Source organism: Herpailurus yagouaroundi, unplaced genomic scaffold (assembly GCF_014898765.1).
Source record: "Herpailurus yagouaroundi ecotype Mexico unplaced genomic scaffold, PumYag 162, whole genome shotgun sequence".
NCBI classification, from domain to species: Eukaryota; Metazoa; Chordata; class Mammalia; order Carnivora; family Felidae; genus Herpailurus; species Herpailurus yagouaroundi.
This window is the reverse complement of record NW_024412403.1, coordinates 69,646,218-69,659,880: the sequence shown is the minus strand read 5'-3', so window position 1 is coordinate 69,659,880 and position 13,663 is coordinate 69,646,218. Positions and strand designations below refer to the sequence as shown.

The 13,663-nt window shown below is 52.3% G+C and overlaps 1 long non-coding RNA gene across 3 annotated transcripts; it reads right to left on the bottom strand.

Moving 5' to 3' along the window:
- Positions 1-602: 602 nt before the first annotated feature.
- On the bottom strand, positions 603-9,880 carry LOC121036340 (uncharacterized). Of its 3 annotated transcripts, XR_005793316.1 has the most exons (5): positions 7,950-9,880; positions 6,405-6,489; positions 3,489-3,578; positions 2,502-2,760; positions 603-1,362 (listed from the first exon to the last, which is right to left on the bottom strand). It is a non-coding gene; the product is annotated as an uncharacterized LOC121036340 (long non-coding RNA). The 3 variants fall into 3 exon arrangements; XR_005793314.1 differs by lacking the exon at positions 3,489-3,578; XR_005793315.1 differs by lacking the exons at positions 2,502-2,760; positions 3,489-3,578.
- Positions 9,881-13,663: the final 3,783 nt, after the last annotated feature.

The window sequence follows — 13,663 nt, the reverse complement described above, 5'->3', positions numbered from 1 at the left end:
GTAAAGAGTGATGGCCACTAAAAATTATTGCAGGCGTGTAATGGGAAGAGAACTTGGTTGGTGGTTGGTATATAAAATCTTGTCAGGCAAGGCTGTGGCTCGGTATATTTATGTTGCTCTTATCACCAGCAATTAGCCCCAAACACGGCTCGATAAATGGCTTAGCACAGTGCTAGAATAACTGCAAGAATATTTTAGATGATGATTACTACTCCATGTGCTCGACTGAGCCATCTTAGCAGGGCAGTGAATCTCACTCAACATTCTGTGGACCTGCTTGCTACAAACAAGTGCCTTTTGATGGGTATTAACTCTTTTCTCTCTTTGTACCTGGTAATTCCCTTCTGAATGGGTGGAAATTGTGCCAACATGCGGCCTTAACATCCTCAGCAGTGTTTATTATTTTTGAGTCCCTCCAACTAGAATGTAAATGAGAACAGTGTCAGTAGTAGGTGCTCAATAAATATTTGTTAGGTGGGTGAATGAATGAATTTGCTCCAAGTTACACAGCAGGTAAATAGCAATGTTAGTCCAGCTCTGTTAACTACTGTTACTTTTTCTTTGACTCTTAAGTTCGTGAAAAGCAAGGAATGATATCGCTAGTGACTCCCTGTATGCATTTATTGTTATCAGTCTGTGTGGCAAGGACACCTTGAAGTTACTTGTTTTCGAGCACCTTTAGATTGGGGTGAGAAGCACAAGGATTCTGTGGCAGCCCTCGTGCCCTGGGGGCACCTAGAGAAAGACATGAAATTGGGGTCCATGGGAGGACTGAGAAGATTGCAAAGTGCCAGATGTGTGGGGTGGAGGCCTGGGAAGTATCCCAATCCAGGACAGAGAGATGTCCTTGGGTTAAACTGTATGCGAATGGCCACATGTGGATTACGATGTGGTCTTTTTTGGAAAGGGGTTATCTGGGGAGAGTTAATTTTGGATTTTGCTTTACATTTATTTTTAAAGTGGAATATTTCTCCGGCATTGGTGACAATGGCCTAGAAAAGCCAGTTAGTCACCATATGAGATCTTCCCCATGTGGGGTGCTGTTGCCCCTGCCTATTTCCCACCTGCCTTCTGCAGGATGGGTTTAAACCCTCTCCCTCTGAGGCTTCTGGGGAGATTTCACTGGCAAACAGTTCTCTATGGGGAACTCCTGCTGGGTCTGAAGTGGTGTCATTCTCTGCTTTGATCCTGGGGTGGAGGGGGTTGGTGACAGCTTATGGGGGTGACTGCTCTTGGCTTCTCCTTGGGAGAAGCAATGGCATCCAGGTGAGGCTGTGTCTACCTCTGTAGGACAGGTTCCAGCCTGCATTCTCCTGCAGTCTTTTTTTTTTTTCTTTCATTACTTTTGCTTGGTATCTTCTCCTGGAAGTAAAAGGGAAATCACCTTAAATCCAGATTTGAAGAACAGACCTGGTTTCTCTTAAGGGAACAAAAAGATATGGACTGCGCCACCCCACTTCCCCTAAGGTCCTCTTTAGGTTCCACTGTGGACAGGAAGAGAGTATGTGGCCCTTGTGCTATGACGGCCCCCTCCCCACACCAGGCTGGCCCTGGAATGATGGGGGTGGGGGGCGCTTACTCATTTACCACAGGCGATGGAGATCTGCCAACTCTGAGACTTCCACTGGGTCTCCACCCCCCACACCCTTGTCATTAGCCTAATAGGCACAGCTTGTGCCTGGAGGGAGCAGGACAGTGGCTGCGAGCATGTGAGCTTGGGAGGACCCATAGGAGTTGGGTGCTGGTGTGGTTGTGGGATGGGGCGGGTCATGCTCTTCCCGGTAGAGTGCAGAGGCTGGGAGCCTTGGGTTTCCCAGGAGCTGAGAAGCTACCAGGCTGGCCACACACAGGTAGAGCATGCCACCCTGCCGTCTCCCACTTGTTCCCCCCACCTTAGCCAGCCCCATCCCTCAGGTGGTCTTGGAGGAAGGTAGTTCTCTCTGCTGTTAAAGTAATTTGGTGACTCTGGGGACAAAGAAATGATACAGCCCTGGGTGGGGGGACTAAAAGTCACTCAGCGAATAGTGTACAGTTCTCAGGCATTTCTTTCCTGCTTTACCCTCTGTCACGGGTCCCTGTCTGCCAGTCCTCCTGGTCAGTCTCCTTCCACCTCCTTGAACTCAGCATGTCCTAAACCAAAATTCATCATCATCCATAACTTGGCTTTATTTTTGTCAGTGTCACCTCTCTCTTTGCCTGGGTTCTGGTGTTAGATGTTTGGGGGACCGTTCAGCAAGTATCTCCCATGTGTTAGGCACTGGGAACCAGGATGAGAAAGCCGCAGACCCTGCCTCTGAGAGGAGACTTGTAAATAGCGTGTCTTGAGCACCAGGCTCTTTCTAAGCACTTGAGTTGTGTTAACTCACTCAATCTCCACAGCAGCACTACGACATAAGCACTGATGTTATTCCGCCCATTTTGCAGATGGGCACATTGAGATATAGGTTAGACCAGGCTGAACCGATGAACACGACAACCTGGTCCCAAGTCTGGGCTCTTACTTGTCAAGTCCAGGCAGACGGTCAGGAACTCACACCCCCAGGGCCCAGTAGGGCGACAGCAGTTTTAGCAGCAGAGATGGCGCATGCCAGCTTCTTCCTGGTGGGAATGGGGAATGCTTGCAGCAGAGGGGAGGCTGGCTATTAGGTGGGACTAGGTTGGGAAGAATATAGACTTCTGGGCCAAGTTTTTTTTTTTTTTTTCTTGAGGCAGTGGGGATCCCTGGAAGGTTCACATGCAGGAGAGGAAGTGGATGTGGCCCTGTGTGTGTTAAGAAAGGTGGTGTTAATGTTGGTGTATGGAGCTGAAGGGAGGCGCCTCCAGGGAGAGGACGAGTGGGAGGTGAGTGGGGACCCTGCTGTCCTGTCCTGTCTGTGAGACTGAAGACAGGGGGTAGCTGAGGGTCAGGGCCTTCAGACAAGATGGGGAGGGTCACAGGGAGCATCTGGGCATTTACCTATTAGTTTCCTCTTGCCTTGGTTACCAGTGGTGCCAAACTGGTTCCCTCGTGCTCTGTACCCAGGACACCAGTTCTCTAGTCTCTGGGAAATGAGATATCACCTCCTTCCTGGGGAGACCTGGGATGGGTCCCAGGGGCCCTCCTCTTTACCTTTTCTTGGGCTTTAAATATCCCATGTCAGTCTCTTCCCTACATATCCCCAGGTCTCAGCCTTTATCCGGATGTTAGGTACCCGAACATTCAACCTCCTAGCCTCTCCTCCCTCTGGAAGCTCCCAGCCAGCCCTGTCAGGTGCCCAGAGACCTCATGCCTCAGAGAACTTTACTCTTCTCTGGGGCCCAGTATCCTGGCCATCCTGACCCCCAGCAGAGCTCCTGGTGCTTCGCAGGCCCTATATGCCACCTTCCACCTACTGTTCTTTCTCAGAGGCCACCTGACAGAGTGCAGAGTGAACCTCCTTGTTCATTGCCTGCCTCCCCCCGCCCGCTGAGAGTGTCCACTTCCCGAGGCGGGGCCTCGTCATGCTCACGACTGTGTGTCCTATGCCTCCACTGTTCAAATCCCAACTCTGCCGTGCCCCAGCTGTGTCTCCTTAGCAGGCTTCTCGCTCTTTCTGAGCCTGTTTTGCAGAAGATGGAATATCGTAAGAATGGTTACCCCTGAGGGTTGTGTTGAACACTGTATGTGATGATATATACAAAGCACTTTGCACAGGGACTGCCAAGGAAAATGCCCTGAACGAATGATCTGTGGTCTGTCCTGGCTGCGTATCGTTTGCACTTGTAAATTCCCACACATTACAGGAGAGCCCGGTGTTTCTGCCAGATGCCTGTGTGTTTGGATGGTAGTAAACAGGGTAGAAGAAAATTGCGTTACCTCCAAAAGGAAGGCTAAGTGGAGGGAGGGCTAGGCCCTGGGTCCTGGTTTTTATCGCACCCTTGCCCCATCCTTATTCTGTCTGGTGGCCACCAAATGCCTAGTGCAGACCCACTAGGAGCAAGGCAGCCTCCAGAACTGACTGGGACCAGCCTGGGAGCTGGCACAGGACTTCCTGGGTGAGTGTGAACTGGAGCATGGGCTGAGCCAGGTCCCCCTGAATTCAGAGGTGACTGTAGCTGAGGGAGGCTGCAAGGAGGTCAGGACTGTGACTCGCATCCCTCTGAGGACTGTTCTAGAGAGGCCGGTAAATAAACTGAGAGTGGTTTTTAAAGAGTAGAAGCCACTGGGGAAGAGAGGGACACACATCTGCTTCTCCCAGATGTGCTTCTTTCTGTAACTTCATTAAGACGTGTACTCATGCCGCAAAGGACAATAAAACCGCCCACGGTCCAGCAGAGGCCTCAGCGTGGAGAGTGCTCTGGGCTGGTGAGGACTGTTGGGGAGAAGGCCTGCGAGAAGCCAGATGAGACACTCGAGGGATCTGGCCTGAGGGCGAGTGACAGCCAGGACATTGAATCACATCCCTTGCCCCTAAGTGAGTGTCCAGGTGGGGTAGGGCCCACGCCTGGGCAAGAGATTGGTGATGAAGTCCAGAACATTCCCCCAGCTGGTTAGACCTTGCAGGGGGGGTGGGGGGGGGGGACGACGCAGGGCTGGCCAGCTGGGTGGACTGTTGGAGGACTGCTGGGAAGTGGCCTGCCGGCTTCCTGCCTGTTCATAGACTCGTGTGCCCCAGACTGGGCCCCTTCCCTCCAGTCCTGCTACCCTAACACTGTGCAAGGGGCCCCCTGTGCCTGGGCTGCACTCAGGATGCCTGGGGAGGGGCTGTGCCAGCACCAGAAACCACAACAGACCCTGACCCTGGCTAATGGAGGCGGTCTTGAAATGGACCTTTTTTCTTTTTGGCTAAATTAACATTTGGCATTTCAGGGTGCTGGCCCCATGCCCGGCTGCTCTGGCCTTCTGCCTGTCAGCTCCTTTGAGGCTATTTTTGCCATTCACTTATTTATTAACTATTATTGCTCCCCAGGACAGATGGGCACACACACACAGACATGCATGTGCGTGCACGTACACATGCCCTCCAACCCAGAGCCCACTGGAAAAGCTAACCTGCACCCACCAGGTGGAACATGGTGTGCAGAAGGGGGAAAGGATCAAAAGGATGGTCGCTGGGTTGGGGTAGAGGAAGGGCTGATGGGAGGCAGGGGCCTCCCTAAGCTCATCATTCCCCAGAAATGCCTTCCACCCCCCAAAGCATCTCTGTTCCTATTGTCTCGCCTTCGGGGGTGTTCAGTCCTAGGAAGGGCTCATGTGGGAGAAGATTGTGGGTCTTGCCTGAACCATCTTTCCAGAGAGAGAAGCAGGGGGCCTGGGAGGACTAAAGGCCCCCTTGCTAGGACTTCTCTGTCCAGCTCCACCAAGCCCCCAACTTCCAGAGGAGGAAAACTTGGCACCTGCCTTCAGAGAGCTCGCGGCCTGGTGGGGACGATGCTGGGCTGTGCTGGTGAGATGAACAGTCCTCAGGCCCACCTCCTGATAACAAAGTGCATCAGAAGGAATAGGCTGGAATTGAGGGGCGGTGTGCACACAGGTGTCTACCATTTGATCCCTCTGACAGCAGGTTGCTAGCAGCAGAACAGAGCCCCAAACCACACAGACCTGTGAGCCTGTCCTAGGTGCAGGGCACTGCCTGTGGTACAAGGGCACCTAGAGCACCATGCAATAATCCCCACCCTTGCTTCCAGTCTCTTTGTTTCGGGACCAGCCTATCTGCTTTGAGCCTGGGGCCCCAGCCATGTTTCCCTCCATGGCTCCGGGGGAGCCAGGGGGAGAACAGAATGAACAGCAGGGACCTTCTGCCTGAGTCTGTCTGGGCCTTGTCCTGGGCCTTGGCTTACACCTGTGAGAAATGGGAATGACGCTCCTGCCACAGCAGGGAGTGAGGACATCAGGGCCCATAAGTGATGGTGACCAGGCCCGAGTCCTGGGCTAGCTCCCTGTTTTCTCCCCCCCAGCTGGCCAGCCCCACCCTTCCCTTCATAGGGCATGTGGCATCTAATTTCCTCATTCCCCTGGGCCCTTCTCTGCCTCAAGAAGACACTGCCTTCCTCAGACTGGATACTTACTGCAGAGGGACTGCCAGCTGGGGGCTTTTCTGCCTTGGGACCCAGTGCCAGCCCTTCTCAGGATGGCATCAGGGAACTCCCTAAGAGCAGGGGGTTTGCCCCTTCCATCAGACTGGGAGCTGAGGGCACGGGCTGCATCTCCCCCATCAAGACTAGGAGCTCCTGAGGACAATGACCATGCATCTCCTATCAGACTAGAAGCTCCCTGAGGTCAGGGGCTGAGTCTGTCCCCGCCAGATTGGGAACTCCCTGAGGACAGGAGATGTTAGCATCCCCATCAGACTGGGAGCTCCCTGAGGATGGAATCAGACTTCTTCTTCCCCACTTCAGGACCCAGTTTCTGGTTGTGGGACACAAAGGTACCCAGTCCTTAGTACCTGGAAAATCTGGAAAGAGGATGGAATGCTGGAGGCTCCACAGCTGTAGTCAGGGATGCTGGACGAGGAGGAATTTCTCACCTTTCTGTAGGAAGTCAGAGCCAAGAATTACATCCCCTTACAGAAGCTTCCCTCTGCTTTCCCTTCTCCTCGGTGGTGGGGTAGGGATGTGTTTTACAGGCAGGGTAGGGGGTGGCCAGGATTTCACAAGTATGATAGCAATTGAGCACTAAGTGTTTGTGCTGAGCTCAGGGTGTGAGTGAGGGAGGTGGGTGCAGGTGTGGGATGGGTGGGCAGTCAGGGAGGGGGCTGGCCTGGTGCCTCTGGTGGGCAAGACTAAGTGCCCTCTTGAGCTGCTGCCTCACATGATCTACTCCTGAGCCCAAGGCTGGGGCAGCCCTGGTAACTGTCCTGTCCTCTCCGTGTCCTTGAACTCAACCCTGGTGCTTCTCCCCGGGAGGGACATTTGGGAGGTCCTCTCTGCTCTGTGCATCCAGATTATGCCAGGCTCCTGTCATACTGTGATCTATGTGTGTCTGTATCTTTCTCCCCTACTTGAGAAGGGACTGTCTCTTAATTTACTTGCTTGTCTCTCTCCTGGAATGGCCACAGCCCTTGGAGTCTTCTGGAGTACGATGGCTTCTAAGGGCTCTCAGTAACATAAGGGGGCGCTCATTGAGAAGGGGTTCAAACTTGCTGCCAGAGGGTCTGGCAGGGAAACCATTGTCATATGGTCTGGTTGTCCTGGTAGGGGCTACAGGAGAGGGGGGTTTGCAGCTCCCCCAGTCATGAGCTGAGCTCACTGCCCTTGACCTGTAGTTATGACTCTGTTGCTGTGTGGCTTAATGGCAGGTGCTTGGGCTTTACAGACAGGCAGCTCTGGATTTGAAACCCACCTCTGCCACCTACCTGTATACAAGTTACTTTGGAAGAGTGACCACAATGCCTGACCCTCAGGGTCCGCATCTGATCACATGGGGCTGTTGCTATCTACTCCACAGCCGTGGCTCAGGATTTGTGCACTAATCTGTGTAAAGCACTCTGACCTTCCCCACTGGTCATGGAAATGCCACAGATAGGCCGAGAGGAGGAGTTCAGTCAATTAAATGTTTTTTCCTGGTCTTGTGTGTTTTAACTTCCGGCTGCTTTAGCTACTCCTCTAAATCTTGTCTCAGCTTTGGTGCCACTTTGCTGAGAGAAGGGGAGAAAGTATGGCCATATTAGGAGCTGAGCAGAACCCTTTGAGGGCCCCTTTCTGCCCAGGAGGAAGCTGGCAGTCCCCGTGCCTGCACACAGTTCTGCCTCCCAGGCAAGACTGCATTATTATGAGCTAATGTCTGTGCTGTCTCTGGAGTGGCCAGGGAAGAAACATCGAGTAATATGATTACTACAACAGTAATAATAACAGCAACAACACCAACAAGCACACATAATTATGGAGAAGGCCAACATTTGAGGGCCTGGCTCCAGGCCAGAGCTGTGGTTAGTGCACGAGGGGTGGCCATGGGGCTTGAAGGCAACGGCTTTCAGGTTTTTCATACTCACATCTCCCTCGCACAGTCTTCCCCCATTAAATACAAAGCCTCTGGACAAATCAATAAGTCTCTTCCACGATAGCATAGCAGTTGGGTTTGATGTGGTATGATCTTGTGCCCATCCCAGAGTAGGTAAGGAGGTCCTACAAAGGGACTCAGCAGGCTCCATCTGTCCTGTGCACCCCCTGCCCGCTGCTCTCCACTTGCCCACTCAGAACGCCCCCTACCAAGACATCGCCCACTGTAGACTTGGGCCCACTCTTGGGTGGCAGTTTGAGTCTGAGAGCAGGGGGCAGTTGCCCAGTGGGAACTCTTTCCATAGTTCAGGCCAATGGCCAGTGTGGACCACACCCAGGCCCTGGATTTAGGAGTCGGTGTCATAGTGACATGCTCACATCACAGGATATGATTATTGTAGTGCAGTAGCTAAGGACTGCCTAGGTGGTAATTCTGGCTTTGTCATGCATCAGCTGTAAGGTCTTGGGTAAGTTCCTTAACCTCTCAGAGCCTCAGCTTTCTCATCAGAAAGTAGAAATAATAGAAGTAACTTCATAGTGGTGTTATCCATGCTAATGATAGTATGTGGTACATGGTAAGCCCATGAGGGTCAGTTCTTTTATAGTTATTATTATTTTAGTAGGGACAATAAAATACCTTCAACAGCTCCCACCTGTGGGTTCTGTTATATGTTGAGTTGTATTTTCCAAAAAAGATGTTGAAGTTCTAACTCAGTACCAATGACCTTATTTGAAAATAAGGTCAAGTTAGATGAAGCCATTAGGGAGGACCCTAACCCAATATGACTGGTTTCCTTATAAAAAAAAAAAAGGGGGAAATTTGGACCAAGAGATAGACATTCATTGGAGGAAGATGGCCTGAAGACACAGAAAATGCCATCTACAAGCCCAGGAATGCCCACGGTTACCTGAAGCTAGGAGGGAGGCCTGGAAGAGATTCTCCCTCATAGTGCAGAGGAACCCTGGGCTGACACCTTGATTTTGGACTTCTGGGCTCAGGACTATGAGACAGTAATTTCTGTTGTTGAGCCCTCGGTTTGTGGTGCTTTGTTAGAGCAGAGCCCCAGGAAACGAATGCAGGATCTGAGGAGGGTATGGCCCATTGACCCCCACTGCCACCCTGAGCTACCTGCCACCCTCAGGGGAGAAGAATGGGGTTGGCACTGAGAAGACAGGTTTGGCTGGCCTCTAGTACCTGGAATCTGTATCAGATGGCCCAGGCTCTTGGCCTGCAGGTGAACAGAGTTGGAAACATTTATAGGGCCTGAGACACAAATAGCCCACCCCTCACTTCCCACCCTGTCTTCCTGCCTCTCTCCTCTGCTTCTTAGAGCACTCCCCACCTCACCCCTGCTCCAGGCAAGAGGAAATGGAGAAGGGAGGTCATAAATCCCCAGAGAGGGCAAGCCAAGGTAAGATTTGGGCCTGAACATCTCTGCCCCTCTCCCCGCCTGTCTCCTGGAGACTTAAATCTGTTCTCTAGGCGGGAAATGGCTTGCCTGTCTGGGATGTATCTGTATGTCTGTGCGTGTGTGTGAGTGTGTGTATAAAGAATGTCCCTCATTAAGCTGCTGTGGGCCTCGTGACCATGACTCATAAACGTACAATCAAGCTGCACTGGACAGAGGAGACCTGTCCCCGGAGTGGGTGATGCCGGCTTCCGATGCAGCAGCCAGCGCCAAGGCCCTCCACGGCCCACCTTGGCAGCCCGCCCCTGTCTTCTCCCTTCAGAGAACGGGTTGTTCAGTGTCACTTGAGGGAACAGATAGGTCTTAAGTGCCTCTGTCTGCAGGGTGTGGGGATCCAGCGATGAGGAAGGTGCTGGCCTCACCACTGGGAGCTTGTCATTTGTGCAGGATGGAGGGGTGGGTAGTGTCTAAGGCAAGCACACAAATCTAAGGAGAATAAAATAAAGGAGCATGGAGAAGTGCAGGTTGAGAGTCAGGAGTGGGGAGAGGGCCTGGGGAGGAGGAAAAGTTGGGGATGTCAGGGTGGGGTGAGCCCATGGGGCCTTCATGAAGGCGGCTCTGGAGCCCCGACATTGCTGCAGGGGGAAATGCAGAAGCAAAGTCCTGGAAGCGGGAATGTGCAGGGTGTGTCTGGGCACACGGAGTCTTCCTGGTGATCCAAGTGCAGAGTCCTCCCTGGGGCAGGTGGGAGAGAAGGCAGAAAATGTAACCCATTACGGCCTCAGATGCTGGCGGTGGAGGTCTGTGTAATATCGCTGTAAGAGGAGATCTTTTGAGGCCAAGAGTGCATGGTTCAGGCTGTACTTTAGAGGGGAGTTGGACAGGGAGAGTTTGTGGTTTGGGGAGAATGTAGCCCTGGAAAGAGGCTGAAGCAGGTCTGGGAGGCGAGTGGGGAGCACAGTGGAAGTGGGAAGAAAGGGTGAAGGGAGACACATTTCTCTGGGCAATTGAAGATTTGGCAAGCGAGGAAGAGGAGGCATGGAAGATGAGCCAGGGTAAAGGAATAGTGCTGCCATTCAAAGGGAGGTGGGTGGGCCGTGGCTCCCTGGCCTGTGGCATGTGGAGGGAAGGGGCCGGTGTGCTTGGGGTCAGAACTGGCGCCTCTGATGTGATGAGAGGAATCATCATGGGGCTAGGGAGATGCAGAGCCCTCTCTGGGGAACCTGGGATGGTGGTGACGTGGGATCCTTGGGTGAACATGTGCCATTTGCCGTCTCAGGATGAGCGGCCAGGGTGGGTCTCAGCTCCTGGGGCCCCGGGTGCTTTGTAGCTCAGACCTGCCAAGGGGTGTGGTGGCCAGGGCTCCCAAGGGAGATGAGCCTGCTCTGATTCCTTCAGTGGCTGTGTCCTTGCCCACAAAAGAGTTGGTAGCCATGGCTGGGTCCAGGGTCTTCCTGTGCTGGAGAGCCACTCTGGGTCTTTATCCAGCACATTTCTGGCCTCTCAAGCTGTCTTACCTGGCAAGACTTCATTTAGATCGTTTTCTGTGCTTCACTATGTAGGTTTCTGAAATGTCAGAGGTTGCAAGAACGTTAGCTGCCATATCCAATTCTTATTTTTAGTGGCATGAATGGATGCCCAGGCAGGCGAGGTGACCACCCAAAGTCACGGTGCTAGTCAGGGCTGGTTTAGCCCTTTCTTAAGGGATTGGGATTTATACCTGTCTTCTGAATGGAGATACTGTCCTCTTTCCTATGTGTGGGTTTCCGGCCTCTTCAAAGTCAGGAGCTACATGTCCATCCCTGCCACTCAGCCAAGTGGACATTAACAAAAATTTGTCACCCGAATAAAAAGAAGTACAGTGTCTAGCACATGCAAATATTTATTCAGTTGGGGAGTGGCAGGTGTGAGGGCTTAAGGAAGTGTCCTCTCTGGGGGGCTGGCTGTCAAGGGCCTGTGAGAGAGGAGAGGAGGGCTCACCGGCTTTGGCCATGGGGCGATTGTTTCCATCACTGCCTTGTTGAGGAGCCCAGGAAGGGGGCGGAGGAGGAGAGGGTGGGGGCCTCTCACTGGTAACGATTCCTTGTCTTCCCTGGACACGCTAACTCTGTGCGCTTTTCTTGCCTCCTGCAAGGAGGTCAAGGCGTGTGTGGGGTGGGGAAGGGGGAGGAACCCTGTACCTTTGGGGATGCTAGGCAGTCAGAGGTGCTTGAGGCAGACATGTCTACTTACTGGGTCAGACAGAGCTGCAGTGCACTCTTGGCTCTCCTCTCTCTGAGGGGAAGGATTAGTCAGTTTGGGCTGCCGTAACAAAATACCACAGACTTGGTGGTTTAAACAACAGACATCTATTTTGTCACAGTTCTAGCGGCTGGAAGTCCAAGATCAAGGTGCCAGCAGATGCAATTTCTGGTGAGAACTGCCTTCCTGGCTAGCAGACGGCTGCCTTCTTGCTGGGTTCTCACATGGCCTTTTCTCTGCGCATGAGCTTTTGAAAGGGAGAAAGGGAGAGAGAGAGAGAGAGAGAGAGAGAGAGAGAGAGAGAGAGAGAGAGAAGACTCTGGTGTCTCTTCCTCTACTTAGAATACCAGCCTTTACTGGATGAGGGCCCCACCCTATGACCTCCTCTAACTTTTTAATGTTTATTTATTTATTTATTTGAGAGAGAGAGAGCGCGCAAGTGGGAGGGGCAGAGAGAGAGAGAGAGAGAGATTGAGAGAGAGAATCCCATGCAGGCTCTGCACTGTTAGCTCAGAGCCCAGTGCAGGGCTCTGTCCCACGAACCGTGAGATCATGATCTGAGCCAAAATCAAGAGCCAGATGCTTAACCGACTGAGCCACCCAGGCACCCCGCTTTGTGACCTCCTTTAACCTCATTTACCTCCCAAGATCCCATCTCCACATATAGTCACACTGGGGTTAGGGCTTTAGCCCAGCAATTTTGGAGGATGTGTTCAGTCCATAACATAGAGGGTTTGCGAATGACAGCTGTAGGTTTGTATCTTCCCCAGTATCAGGGTGCCCTCTCTGTGGGTGTGAAAGTCTTGTCTTGCAGGAAATTTGCTCAAAATCTTGAAGTCTCTACAAATTTCTGTGAACAAATTGTCACATTCCATCATTTACCTCAGATGAGGGTCAGAGTCCGAGTGTCCCTTGTACCTTAGAGCTTCTTCCTCTCCCGTCAGGTCAGGGCCAGGGAAGGCCTTTGGGAGGTCTGTGAGGCTGTCCCTCTGTGGGGCAGCGTGGTGTCTTCCCCAACTCAATTGGACAAAATGTTCTAGTTCTGAAAGTTCCAGAGAAAGAGGGGCACCTGGGTGGCTCAGTCAGTCGAGCGTCCGACTCTTGACTTTAGCTTGGGTCATGATCTCAAGGTTTTTGAGTCTGAGCCTCATGCTGGGATCCGTGCTGAGCACGGAGCCTGCTTGGGATTCTCTCTCTCCCTCTCTCCCTCCCCCTCCCCACTGGAACAGGCATGTGCATGTGCACACTCTCTCTCTCACACACACACACACACTCTCTCTCTCTCTCTCAAAATAAATAAACTTTAAAAATAAATAAAAGTTCCAGAAAAAGAGATTCATGCCATTAGCCCCTTCTAGGGAAGAGTCTGGAAATGAGTCCTGAGGAATGAAATCTCAGAAAGAGAGCTGTTGGGGTGGGGGTGACCTGTCCATCAAGATAGCAGGTCCTGGAGGAGAATGCCACCCCCCGTGGGACGTCGTCATCCCTGCCAGCCCCTCCTGCACCATCTCTTCTTTCCTCCTGTCCCTCCGTCTCCCTTTCCCGGTACCCTCCCTGCACGCCTCATGTAGTTTCTGCATTATACCTCCCTGCCCCTGGGTGGGTCCTTCGTCTTAGATTTTTTTAATATGCAACATTTCAAAGTAGAGGGAATAGTGAACTCCCATATACATACCCATCATTTATGCAGCAACTGTCATGGTTTTTACATTTATTTTATTTATCCTCCACCACCCCCCCCCGCCTTTGCTGAAGTATATTAAAGCAAATTCCAGCCATCGTGTCAGTTTCTTTCTATATACTGATTATGTATTTTGGAAAAAAGAAGAGACCTGCACCTGAACTTGACCTCTGCCTCTGTGCCCTCCTGGGTCAGTCACTAATGCCCTCGATGCTGTTTCTTCACTGTGATTTCTTCCCAAGGGTATGGTGTTAAGGTAAAATAAAGGAGCGCTTAAAAAGAAGATCGGTGTGGGGCGCCTGGGTGGCGCAGTCGGTTAAGCGTCCGACTTCAGCCAGGTCACGATCTCGCGGTCCGTGAGTTCGAGCCCCGCGTC